This window comes from Salvelinus namaycush, chromosome 32, assembly GCF_016432855.1.
Source record: "Salvelinus namaycush isolate Seneca chromosome 32, SaNama_1.0, whole genome shotgun sequence".
NCBI lineage: Eukaryota > Metazoa > Chordata > Actinopteri > Salmoniformes > Salmonidae > Salvelinus > Salvelinus namaycush.
The window spans coordinates 23,722,821-23,736,558 of record NC_052338.1 but is presented as its reverse complement, the minus strand read 5'-3'; the positions used below and the strand labels follow the sequence as shown (position 1 = coordinate 23,736,558).

General features: G+C 46.6%; 1 protein-coding gene across 2 annotated transcripts in view; it reads left to right on the top strand.

The window, feature by feature from the left end:
- LOC120027223 (ribosome biogenesis protein bop1-like) overlaps window positions 1-13,738 on the top strand; it is a 144,852-nt gene that overhangs the window by 34,730 nt on the left and 96,384 nt on the right. The gene's annotated exons all lie outside the window — the stretch shown is intronic.

Here is a 13,738-nt window from a genome sequence, read left to right as displayed (position 1 = left end):
AGAGGCAGAAACCCATCCCACCCTCTTCCAAAGGGCTTCTTCCTGGTCCTCACCTACTCAGTGAGATGGAGTTAGTGTTTTCTCCCTTTGTCCTCTTATTTCATTGCAACAGATGTTGTGTTTATTTTTTTAAAGTATTAACTTTCCCCTTATTTAAGGATTTACTGTCTTTAACCCTTGTTAGATTTTAGGGTTTACGGACCGTCCGATGAGAGAACCAAGGACGTGGAAAATCTCATCAGTGGTTCCTTGTCATTGCGATACTTCCCACAGCAGCGTCCTATGACTAGCTTGCCCTAGCCTATCTAACCCTTGAGCCTTTGTCTGGTCTGCGCTAGCCTGTGTGGTCACGGTGTTGCTGCTGTCCCGCATGAGTGGAACCACGGTGGTCCTGGCCCATTTGGCCTGTGTTAAATTAGCCCCCTGCCTGGGGACAGCAGATAGGGTTCCCTCTCAGGCCTCCCAAAGCCTCCTCGCCGTCCCTTCGCAGGCAGCCCTCTGACGGAGCACAAGTTGTCTACAAATAAAACGGCAGACGGCCAAAAATCTCACTCGTTTATTTATTTTTCAACCCCCTCTCCTCTTCTTACCTTCCTCCTTTGTAATAAAGGGCTATTTCCTGTTTTGCGGAGTGAAGGGGGAATACGTGAGACTGCAGCAGTGCCTGTCCGAGGCCTCCTCGCCGGCAGGAAGGGGCTTTTCCCCCCGCAATGGCTTTTCCATGTGCTCTGTGAGATGAATGAAGACACGTTGTGGAATAGAGGGAGGGGAGAGAGCGAGAACCCTGGCTCCCAACTGCGCCTGCTGCTTCCTGCCTCTGCGCAGCTACTGCTCAACGGGACCTGTGCGCAGAATTCAATTCAGTAGCACACTAGACTAGGAAGTCGTACCGATGTGAGTAAGACCTTTTAAACAGGTTAACATTCACAAGGCCGCAGGGCCAGACTAATTACCAGGATGCTTACTCGGAGCATGCGCTGACCAGCTGGAAAGTGTCTTCAATGACATTTTCAAACTTTCCCTGACCCAGTCTGTAATACCTACATATTTAATGCAGACCACCCTAGTCACTGTCCCCAAGAACGCAAAGGTAACCTGTCTAAATGACTCGCCCTGTAACACTCACATCTGTAGCCATGAAATGCTTTGAAAGGCTGATCATGGCTCACATCAACTCCATCCCAGACACCCTGGACCCACTCCAATTCGCATACCGCCCCAACAGATCCACAGAAGACGCAATCTCTATTGCACTCCACACTGCCCTCTCCCACCTGGCTAAGAAGAACACCTACATGAGAATGCTGTTCATTGACTGTAGCTCAGTGTTCAACACCATAGTGCCCTCAAAGCTCATCATTAAGCGAAGAACACCTCCCTCTGCAACTGGATCCTGGACTTCCTGACGGGCCGCCCCCAGGTGGTGAGGTTAGGCAACAACCCATCTGCCACACGGACCCTCAACAAGGGGGTCCCTCGTGGGTGCGTGCTTAGTCCACTCCTATACTCCCTGTTCACTCACGACTGCGTGGCCGTGCTCAACTCCAACACCATCATTTTGTTTGCTGACAACACAACGGTGGTTGGCCTGATCACTGACGATGATGAGACAACCTATAGGGAGGTCAGTGAACTGGCAGTGTGGTGCCTAGAAAATAACCTCTCCCCCAACGTCAGCAAGACAAAGGAGCGGATCGCTGACTACAGGAAACGGAGGGACGAGCACGCCCCCATCCACACCGACGAGGCTGTAGTGGAGTGGGTCGAGAGCTTCAAGTTCCTCAATCCATATCACTAAGGAATTACAATGCGTTTGGAAAGTTTTCAGACCCCTTGAATTTTTCCACATTTTATGTAACAGCCTTATTATTATTTTTTTACCTTGTTTTTTCCCTCCCCAATTTCAATCTTGTCTCATCGCTGCAACTCCCCGGTAGCCTAGTGGTTAGAGCATTGGGCCTTGTTCTCAACTAGCCTACCTGGTTAAATAACGGTGAAATATAATTTTTTTTTTTTTTTTTTTTTTACTGTGGATATAGATACTTTTGTACCTGTTTCCTCCAGCATCTTCACAAGGTCCTTTGCTGTTGTTCTGGGATTGATTTGCACTTTTCGCACCAAAGTACGTTCATCTCTAGGAGACAGATCGCGTCTCCTTCCTGAGCGTTATGACGGCTGCATGGTCCCATGGTGTTTATACTTGCATACTATTGTTTGTACAGATGAACTTGGCACCTTCGGGCGTTTTGGAAATTGCTCCCAAGGATGAACCAGACTTGTGGAGGTTCTACAATTATTTTTCTGAGGTCTTGGCTGATTTCTTTAGATTTTTCTCATGATGTCAAGCAAAGAGGCACTGAGTTTGAAGGTGGACCTTGAAATACATCCACAGGTACACCTCCAATTGACTCAAATTATGTCAATTAGCCTATCAGAAGCTTCTAAAGCCATGACAGAATTTTCTGGAATTTTCCAAGTTGTTTAAAGCACAGTCAATTTAGTTCATGTAAACTTCTGACCCACTGGAATTGTGATACAGTGAATTATAAGTGAAATAATCTGTCTGTAAGCAATTGTTGGAAAAATGACTTGTGTTATGCACAAAGTAGATGTCCTCACCGACTTGCCAAAACTATAGTTTGTTAACAAGAAATTTGTGGATTGGTTGAAAAAGGAGTTTTAATGACTCCAACTTAAGTGTATGTAAACTTCAACTTCAACTGTATGTGTACATACAGTATCTACCTCAATTACCTCATACCCCTGCACATGGACTCGGTACTCGTACCCCGTGTATGTAGCCAAGTTATCATTACTCATTGTATTTAGTCCTTGTGCTATACTTTTTTTAAATGATTTCTCTAGTTTTCTCCCTGCATTGTTGGGAAGTAAGTATTTCACTGTTAGTTTACACCTGTTTACAAACCATGTGACAAATAAAATGAGATTTGATTTACGGTGTGAGCTAGGGATCAAGCGCTTGGGGGGGAAATGCTCAATTGGGAGATTGGAAATCAGAACAGTGTTGTCAAAGCTGCCAAAGCTCTTAACAGGCTGGGAGAGTGAGCATGTGTGCCCCCAGTCTTGTGGCTGTGCTCACAGCATAGCCTCCCGGTTGGCTGTTCTTGTGAGGCTCGTCCCAGGAGGAGAAGCTGGAATGCTTTTGGAGGACGATGCGCTCATCCGTGATTTTGACGGGCCACAGACAACCCTAATATGTCTGGGTGCTGCTCCAGCAGAGACTTGGACAGCTCTCTTGAAGCAGGCATACATGATGTAGCCCCCCACCCCTGAACTCCTCTTCCCAGATCCTGTCTACATAGTCTGGGTACCCCTGCCAAGCCCCTACGATGCAAACACAACTTTAGGTCCTGATCCAGCGTGGTGGGGCCTCTCTTGTGGTGCTAGTAGTAGACCGATGAAATCACTATTTTTTTTTTTGTGAGTCTCTCTCTGAGTAAAGCTGTATTTTTTTTGTGAGACTACAGCACAAGGGTAGATTACATCAGAAAGTTAAGTTAGCAGTCAGTGAAAAGTTTCAGCCCTACAGTAAAACATCCTTGTTCTTTTGTTGTCTGCTGTAGGCACATGAAACTTTGTAGGCTTACGCGTTTGGTGCACTCAGGACTTTTACATGGCATAATATCCATTTTAGTGTGTGCATTACTGACCAAACGTTTTGTTGGACATCGTTGACTTGATGGAGATTTTGTCTTTATAAGTCGAACTGTACGGGTCATGTTGAGGACCATATCTGGCAATCACATTGAGCAGTTCAGTGGTTGGCGAACTCCAGAGCAGATAGCAATGGCCCATTGAAGTGAGGGGTGGGCTCAGGACAGGGGAGAGGGAGATGCATACTTGGCAGCCATTTTAAACTCTCCACCTGACAACCTTGGATGACCCTGGGATGCTGTGCTGCTTGACTTACCAGCAGGTCCAGAGGAACAGAACACAGTTCAGCCCGTCTTTTGAGTGCACCCTTGGGTGTAGAACCAACATTCATGCCAAGACGAGAGTTTCCAGAGAGTGAATTCATATCAACACGCACACGCACACCACACCACCACATTGCCTCTTGAGCTGTGCTGGGAATCTAATAAAACACACTACTCCATCATCATCATTGATGAAAATGACTTCCTCACTCGCACACACCATTTCCTCTCCATTTTTGGTCAAATCAAGCCTTTTTTCACGACCAAGATCCAAGTTCCTTCAATAGCTTGCCTATATCTAACATCTAGGATATGTTAGGGTTACTTTCCTCTGACTTCCCCGGCATGTGCTGTGAGACGGCCTGCCTTTTTTTAAATCCCTCCTGTTATTCCAGCCTAATCAATGACGGGCGTTTCAGACGTGGACTGGCTTTAATTGTGTGATCCTATCTGCTTCATGAAGGCTGTTCCTCTGTCAGAACTCTGTTGCTCGGGAGCAAGCACCCTATAGGAGGTGGCTTATTTTCATTTCATTACCAACCATAACAAACAGGCTCTCGACGATGTGACCTGTTGGGTGTCCCGTCTTAACCATGCGCTAAGAGACCAGACTCATTTCCCCCTCATCTTCCTCCCACTTCATTCTTCCTCATCCCACCTCATCATCCTCCTCCTGCTCTCGGAAATCTGATGAAACCAGATTTTGAAAAGGGGGGTTGAAATGTAGGCACTCATGTCTGGAAGTAGTTTTTTCCCGTAAAATGTTGGTAATCCAAAGTTTAATTTTGTGATTGGGATGTTTCCAGGTGGTGGTTTCTAATGCCTTCCAGATGGTATCCACGCCGATTTCAGTCGAAGTCTCGGTGGCAGTAAAAACATCTTTCAAAACTGGGATTTTCACAGTTGGGCAGGACTGGGATTGCCGGCTCTCTGACTGAATGAGGGAGACCAGACCACAGCGTCCTCCTCTGTTTCTATTAGCACCTCTGACAGCAGACAGAGAGGATGGTTCTATTTCCAGTGTTGAAATCCTGGCCCAACTAGAAAGGACAAGACACGGTGTGATCTGGACCCAGTGTCCCTTTTGGCTGGGGAGGTCAAACTTTCCTTTGTCTCCCTCCACTCTTCTCCCCCTCTGTCACTCTTGTCTGTCTCCATCTCTCCTCCCTCTCTCTTTATCAGTCCCTTGCTGTTTTCTTTCCTCCCTCCCCTGTCTTCAGTGTTCAGCCACGATGCACTGATTGAGCCAGTCTCGTCGGGAACAGCGTGTTACCCGAAGCAGTCAGAAGTAATGTTTTCAAGTTCCTCCTGAGTGCAGTAGCTTTGGTAAAATGTAACAAAAACCTGCCTGTGTGGATTAGGGAAGAGAGAGCTGGATATCAACTCTGATTTCAGGAGAGGCCCAGAGGCACGTTTAGCTGTCGGTGCGTTTGCTGGCTGTTCCCTAGCTAAACTGGAATCTGGCTGTTCCCTAGCTAAACTGGAATCTGGCTGTTCCCTAGCTAAACTGGAATCTGGCTGTTCCCTAGCTAAACTGGAATCTGGCTGTTCCCTAGCTAAACTGAGGCCATGGGCAATGGCCTCCAGCCTCCCAGGTCCCTCTTCTCTGTTATTGAGTTTAACGCCATCACCAAGGGAGTTCCTCTGGTCATGTAGCTGCGTTCCAGCCATGAAATCGAATCAATTAAGGGAACGTGGACCAGGGGGTCTATTTCAACACAACCCTAAACCAGGAAGCAACCTGAGGAGTAGGCCTGAACTCATCCCCTCTCCCAGTGCATGGAAGGTCTATATCTAATTTATTTTCACTCACTGGCCAGTTTATTAGGTACACCACCCGTTCATAAAGAGGGGTTGCTCCTACTTGCTATATAAAGCAGGCCAACAGGCCTTGAGGCTTTCGGTTATTGTTTGATTGAATGTTAGAATGGGCAAAACATGTGACTTTGAGTGTGGTATGATCGTCAGTGCCAGGCGCACAGGTTTACCAAGAATGGTACAACAAACAAAATAACATCCAGTCAGCGGCAGTCCTTTGGACCAGCGGCTTGTTGATGAGAGAGGTTGACAGAGAATGGTGTGAGCTAACAGGTGGGCCACAAACCAACAAATAACGGTGCAGTACAACAGTGGTGTGCAGAATGGCATCTCGGAACGCTCAACTCGTCTATCACGGGTGGGCTATTGCAGCAGGCGACCACACCGGGTTCCACTCCTATCAGCTAAAAACAAGAAGCGGCTCCAGTGGGCACGCGATCACCAATACTGGACAATTGAGTGGAAAAACATTGCCTGGTCTGATGAATCCCGGTTTCTGTTGCATCATGCTGATGGCAGTCAGGATTTGGCATAAGCATAATGAGTCCATGGATCCATCCTGCCTGGTGTCAATGGTACAGGCTAGTGGCGGTGGTGTACCATTGTCCATTCTGCAACAACTGTAGAATAAGGCTGTAACAAAATGTGGAAAAAGTCAAGAGGTCTAAATTCTTTCTGAAGACACTGTATATGTGTATATTGATGAGGATTATTTATTTTTACATACATACAAAAATATAAAGGCAACAATTTGCTAAGATTTCACTGAGTTACAGTTCATACAAGGAAATCAGTCAATTGAAATACATTCATTTGGCCCCAATCTATTGATTTCACATGACTGGGAATACAGATATGCATCTGGTGGACACAGTTACTTAAAAAACGAAGTGGCGTTGATCAGAACCAGTCAGTATCTGGTGTGACCACCATTTGCCTCATGCAGCGCAACACATCTCCTTCGTACATGTCGATCCAGAGCGTCTCAGACATGCTCAATGGGAAAGGGGTATATCTAGTCAGTTGTCCAACTGAATGTATTCAACTTAAATGTGTCTTCCGCATTTAACCCAACCCGAATGGGTGACATGTCTGAGTTTGCAGGCCATGAAAGAAGAACTGGGTCATTTTTAGCTGCCAGGAATTCAGCACAGGTCCTTGCGACATGGGGCAGTGCATTATTATGCTGAAACGTGAGGTGATGGTGGCGGATGAATGGCACGACAATGGGCCTCAGGATCTCGTCACGGTATCTCTGCATTCAAATTGTCATAGATAAAATGCAATTGTTTGTTTTCCGTAGCTTATGCCTCCCCATACCATAACCCCACCACCACCATGGGACACTCTGTTCACAACGTTGACAACTGCTCACCCACACAACGCCATACAAGGTGTCTGCTATCTGCCCGTTACAGTTGAAACCGGAATCCATCACTTCTCCAGCGTGCCAGTAGCCATCGAAGGTGAGCGTTTGCCCACTGAACCTTATTACGACGCTGAACTGCAGTCAGGTCAAGACCCTGGTGAGGACGAAGAGCACGCAGATGAGCTTCCCTGAGATGGTTTCTGACAGTTTGTGCAGAAATTCGTTGGTTGTGCAAACACACAGTTTTATCAGCTGTCTGGGTGGCTGGTCTCAGACGATCCCGCAGGTGAAGAAGCCAGATGTGAAGGTCCTGGGCTGGCGTGGTTCCAAGTGGTCCGCGGTTTTGAGTTCGGTTGGACGTACTGCCAACTTCTCTAAAACTATGTTGAAGGTGGCTTATGATAATTTTATGTTAATTTCTCTATCTGGCAACAGCTTTGGTGGACATTCTTGCATTCAGCATGCCAACTGCACGCTCCCTCAACTTAAGGCATCTGTGGCATTGTGTTGTGTGATACAACTGCACATTTTAGAGTGGCCTTTTATTGTTCCCAGCACAAGGTGCATCTGTGTAATGATCATGCTGTTTAATCAGCTTCTTAATATGCCATAATTGTCAGGTGGATGGATTATCTTGGCAAAGGAAAAATGCTCAGTAACACGGATGTAAACAAGTGTGTGCACAACATTTTAGAGAAATAAGCTTTTTTTTGTGCGTATGGAACATTTCTGGGATCTTTTATTTCAGCTCATGAATCAGGGGACCATCACTTTACATGTTGTGTGTGTTTTCAGGAGACCAGCGCCAATAACTTGGGTGTGAGTGCTACCTTTTTTACATGGGGATAGCAGAGATCCCATACATGTGTGACTGGAGAACATGTTTCATGAATGGAGAGGATGTTTCATCGCTGTGGTCTCGTCATGTTGTGGTTAAATAGGTGGCCCCATGCCCTGTACGGTCTTCCTCTAGTCTACAGTATTTAACTCTGTTTCTCCCCCCCACCCCTGTTCATTCAATTCATTTGACTCCAACCTCCCTTCCCAAATATTACGGTTTTTAATATTTTTACAAGCAGTAAATCCATGTTGCTTCAAGAGTTATGATCATACACCGCAAGCCAGGTACATCAGCATCAGTCGGAGAATGGGGCCTTGCTTTCGACGGCTGGAATGAAATAACCATTGCCAGCCCTCAGCGGCCACTAAAACTTCCTTTATGGAACTCAACGTAGCCATCAAGAATAGCGGAGATGGTGGAAGTGCCATTGGTTGGTTGCGCCTTAACCTAAAGACATCATCAACCCTACTTTTCCAATATATGCGTCTGATTTGAACTCAAAACGACTGCTTATTCGCTCACAATAGATGATTGTGTTTTTCCTCTCTTTATTAGAGGAACAACCAGACCTGACGTATGAATAGGGTATAGGGTCTTTTGTTTCACTTTTTTCCCCTTAGCCATTTGGATGACATTAACGTTGAAGAGGGATGATTAATATATTTTGTGGTTCGATAGACATGGGCTTGGTTTTTATGAAATATATCTGCCGCTGCACTATTAAAAACAATGGTTTTGTTCTAGAATCCATTCTTAAAGATTTATTCAATTAAATCTAATTGAACGTGGGTGGTGTTCTGTTACCAGCATTAGACGTTAGGCGATTCATAAAGATTCCATAAGGAGCCATAAGGCCCCTCTCCCGCCCACTTATTCTCCCTCTCCCGTACACTGTTGCCTTCCAGATGAATGTCATGATGCTAAACGTATTTCTCAAGATATGAAACCTACTGTTCCCAAGTAGTCATTTTTCAATCTAACCATTTTAGGATTTCTACCTGGGGAAGGAGACGTACAGTATGAGAGATTTCCACTTGTGACCACTCATTCTTTTTACACTAATGTTGTCATCATCTCTGTAGCCTTCTTGGAAACAGTCCAGAGTCTAGACCTTCCCCCGGCCACCTGGTCTCATTTTACCCTCCCACAATAGTTCAGTTCCATACTGACTGGGTATGTGTTAAGTCCATCCACGTATTCAGTGTGGTCATCTGTATGCAGCCTGGACCTACGGTCGGTGCTGACATGTATGACACGGACCCTGAAACACTGTCTTGATTGATGGAGTCACCGTAGCAGGTTACCTAGAAGATGCATTGTGTCTCCTCAAACAGTCTGATATTGATCAGTGTGCTGTGCTGCTCTGGGCCCCGGGCCAATAAAAGGGCCGTGAGAGGCCTCAGAGGACCAGGTATACCATTTTGCGTTGGCCCAGGATAAACTACTTACCAAACTGTTCCTGTCCTAGGGACACAAAGGTTTGCATTCAGGCTCTGCAGCACTGCTGAAATCAATATGGTGATAAAATTGACAGATAGGTAGTAAATTATGTGGAATCTTGGCCTGTCACTGCGCTGTCAGCAGGAAATCTCTTTTTAATAGTCTATTTAAGGAGAAGCAGGGTTGTGTTTTTCTAAGTCGGTGGGGGAATGTTGATCCAGAGCTGCTTGTCTGGGTGGGGGGTGATCTTAAGAAGTGGCTGGGCAATCGCGTGCTGCTCCGACAGAGCAAACAGGACCCCCGGCTGCAGCATGCCGGACCCTTGCAGGTGCATGTAGGTGGGGGGTGTTTTTAAGAGAGGAGGGAGGACGGTTGCGGGTGGGGGGGTGTGGGGCTGCCAAAGCAGCCACCTGTCGTTCCGTAGTTTTTAGGACTTCCTTCTCATCCGGTATTCAGCACGGCTCCCAGTTGGCCCAGTGTGTGTCCTGTTGCCAGAAGGCCTGATTGAAACCAACTGCCAACGGGGGCTGCCATGTGTTTCGGTTGGAAGGAGGGGTTCGGAGATGGCGGTTGGATTGCGAGGCGAAACCCTGGGGGGGGGGACGGGGGTTTTAGTGAGGAGGAGGGGTGGTGGTGAGTGTTGACGGGGATGGGGGGCAACCAGAATGCTTGAAGCTCTCACCTTCGGCACTGCTAAGAGATGAGATGTCTAGACTGCTTGATTTCTCCTTCACACCAGGCCGGGCCCGGTTCCCCCACTCTCTTTCCCCTGTCAGAGCTGCAGAGTTTCTACAGAGACTGGGGTTGTAAAAATCCTTTTATGGCTCTGGGTCTACTAGGAAGAAAATGAGGAAGAGAGAAAATCTGTCCTCACCTAGACTCCCTTCTGTCTTTATCCTCTCTACCTCTTTCCTCTCATTAAAAGTCCTCAATCTATCTACTCTGGCAATGCCTGAAAATATGCGTTTTCCCATTAAAACCTATGAATCTTTCTGTGACTTGTAGAAGGTTTTTGTGGTGGCCGTGGGGAAAGAAAATTAACGGAATTGACATCACTGGGATGTTAGAGAACGCAGCAGATTTCGCAACTAACTGTAAACTCCAAGGCACAAGCAAGGGATTTCCTCATTCTCTTTACCCGATGGCTTTCTCTTTTGTCATAATACCTGTGGGCTGTAGTGGTGGGGAGGGGAAGGAAAGCTTCAGGGCATCATTGGATATTTAATTTTCAATAAATAAAGATTTTCTCTGAATGATGTACCGGATGCTTTTGCACAGGTGGAAAACCCATTTTGGAAAAACCTGGACGTGCTCAGTCGGAATGCAAAGTTTCCACAGGCTGTACTCACTCCCAAGGTTAAACCGCATGTACGAGGATCCTTCAGAATATTTATTTATCAAGTTAGCGTGGCGTGTGGACCTCGCTGCACCGTGGCTCGACAGCTGTGGCGAGCAGACGCTACACTCCGCCTCACTGAATGAGGGCCTGACTTCGTCGCGACCTCAGAAATTGTGGATTTGCTATTTTGCGAAATAACTATTTATTTATGTATTTATTATGGGCCCTGGTTCCTACAGTACGGCCATACAACATAAGACGTTAGAAATTAAAAAGTGTGTAGAGGCAGTTCGTGGGGGAGGAACCCCTGGTTTCCTGGTCTCCAGATGCATTGTCAGACGAGTCCCTCTTCTAAGGGTCTTCTGCGTCGCAACGTTATGGTTACTGCACATCCACCATCCATCCCCCTGTGGTTAGCCCAAGCCCTGTGTAGGGTGACCCCCCCCACACGGTCATCCTCTCATTGGGCTTGACTGGAGAGGAGCACTTCTACAGACCAGACATGAGTCTCCATTGGCTGGCTGGCGTCTGTTAACCGCTAACCATTCCATATGCCTGAATGGGACCCATAGGGACCGAAGAGACAGACCAACGTCACCATCTCCAACACTGTAGGTAGTTTACCCTGATTCACTGTCCCCACAGCCATACTGAGATGGTACTCTCTGGTGTTAATCTGTATGGTGGGTTTCACGTCACTTGTTGTGAAAAGCAAGACATTACCTCTGTACTCTCGCTCTTTGCAGGACACAGAGGAACAGACAGTATTTTTTACTTGGAAGTGTAATAGGTAAAAAACATGTTCGTTTAACCTTGAAATAGTCAAATTCTGCTGCCCATCCATTTGCATTCACGTCCCAGTGTTGATCTCACAACCTGGGTTGGAGTGAATTCCAGATTTCCCTATACTAAGGAACATTGGCATCCTCTTAATTCAAATTTCAGCTTTTTACTCAAATCCCGTATTCTTCTTGAAAGATTAGTTTTTCTATGACCAAGTCACTGATCTGACAAAGTAATTTGTTCCTTATCAATAGAACACTTGAGTCCATGGTTATAGTGTACTGTTTAAACATTACATTGCAAATATTTTAGTTTCCATTAGAAATAGAGGTTAGTGGGTTTGTCCAGGTTGTCGTGAATGAAAGGAAAAAGAGCAGCTAGCCTCGCTCCCAGCGATTGTGAACATTTCCACATTTGGTTTCCACCGCTGCCTGTGACGGGGCTGATGGGTGAGTGTGATAGCAAGGGACCGGACCCCAGCGGGAGGCAGCCCTGGTGGGGGGGAAAGCGAGGAGGGAGCAGGGGGTGGCCTGGAGGTCAGGGAGTAGTGGACACAGTTCTCTCTGGCCGAGAGAGAGGAATGGTGTTTGGGTTAGCTAAAATGCAAATGTCTATTTGACAAGCTGTATCCCATCTAGACATGACCGGGGACAGGGGGAGGAATTCCAGAGGTGTGCAGGCTTCCTTTGCCTACCAGACAGGTTGGTCGGGTCTGGGCTGGGGGACAGTGTTGGGGCTGCGGGGACAGTGTGATGGCTGGGAAGAGAATGGTCTGGGCCGGGGGACAGTGTGGGGGCTGGGGGGAGAATGGTCTGGGCCGGGGGACATCGTGGGGTCTGGGGGGAGAATGGTCTGGGCTGAGGGACAGCGTGGGGGTTGGGGGTAGAATGGTCTGGGCTGAGGGACATGCTGCGGCAGGCAGCCAGGAGCCCTGTACCTGCAGATCCAAACATCCCCCGCTGAGCCTCGCAGCTGCCCCTTAAAAGGTCCCGACCGACGAGGGCCTGCCATACACCCAAACTCAGCCGCGACCAACGCTGCCCAAACTCATCCCTGGAACCCTCCCCCTCAGTGTGTTAGTCTGTAGAGGCAGCCGCTTACTACTGTCTCAGCTGTACTCTACAAAGCACTGAAGAGAATACTGCATATATCATCTGGCTGATTCTGAAAAAAACGAGTTTTGTAATTTGAGTTGTTGAGGCCTTTACTGCCAGCTTCTTTTTCTTTTGTTGCCACAGTTGACGGAGTTCAATAGTTGCAATATGAGATTTCTTGTGAATATGGAAGAAACTAGATGCTGTCTCAAATCGGCAGTCCCTTTTTTAGTTACATCTCTAGTAAATTAAGGGTTTGAGTGAACAGCTGTGTGCGTGAGTAATGAGGTGTGGTAAAGATGGTAATCTAGCTGGACAGCGCGAGATGATCAGCTTGTGGTTTGTTCCTTATCACACCTCACTGTGTTTCTATAGCTGTTTGTACACCTGATTTGGTCTTTCATACTGTACATGTCTGTATCATCATCAAAAACCTCGGAAATAAAACTGGAAGAAATATCATGTTTATCAGCAGACTGAAAAACACTGAAATTTTAAGTATTTTCTTAACAATAAAATAAAGGAATCTTACCTGTTTGAAATAAACGTAATTAATTCATAAGCATATTTATTTAGACATGAATTTGAACAGATTCTTACAAATATTGTACAGAACATCAAATTACATAAGACAGAATGCTGAGGATTTATCTTCAGGAGAAAGGCAGTTGTCCGTCGGGGTAGAAACTCACTGACCACAAAACCCAGTTACATTTGAAGTGAAAGCTGTGTTATATATTTGGCTTGTGGAACAGTTCGCTCACTTTCCGGCAAGTAGCCTGATACAGTCAACCATGGGTTCCAGTTTTGCCTGCCCTTGTCCATTACAACCCTCCTTACCACACCCCTTTTAGTTCCACCGTGGCTCATCTGAGTCCTTACCGACTGTCTAGGTGTCTGTCTCATGCAGAGAGGGTTGTGGTTCTTAAGTTTCAGGTTTATCAGTCTGCATATGCAGACGTTCTCAGGTAAAGAAAAGATGAGAGCAATGTTATTTTTTGTGTTTCTTTTTCTTCTCTCTTTTCAAGTCTTTGAGAGCTCATGGAATGGAGAAGTGTTGAATGTTTTTTAGAGGGTGATTATTCCCGATCTCCTCTTTGAGTCCGGGCATGCTTC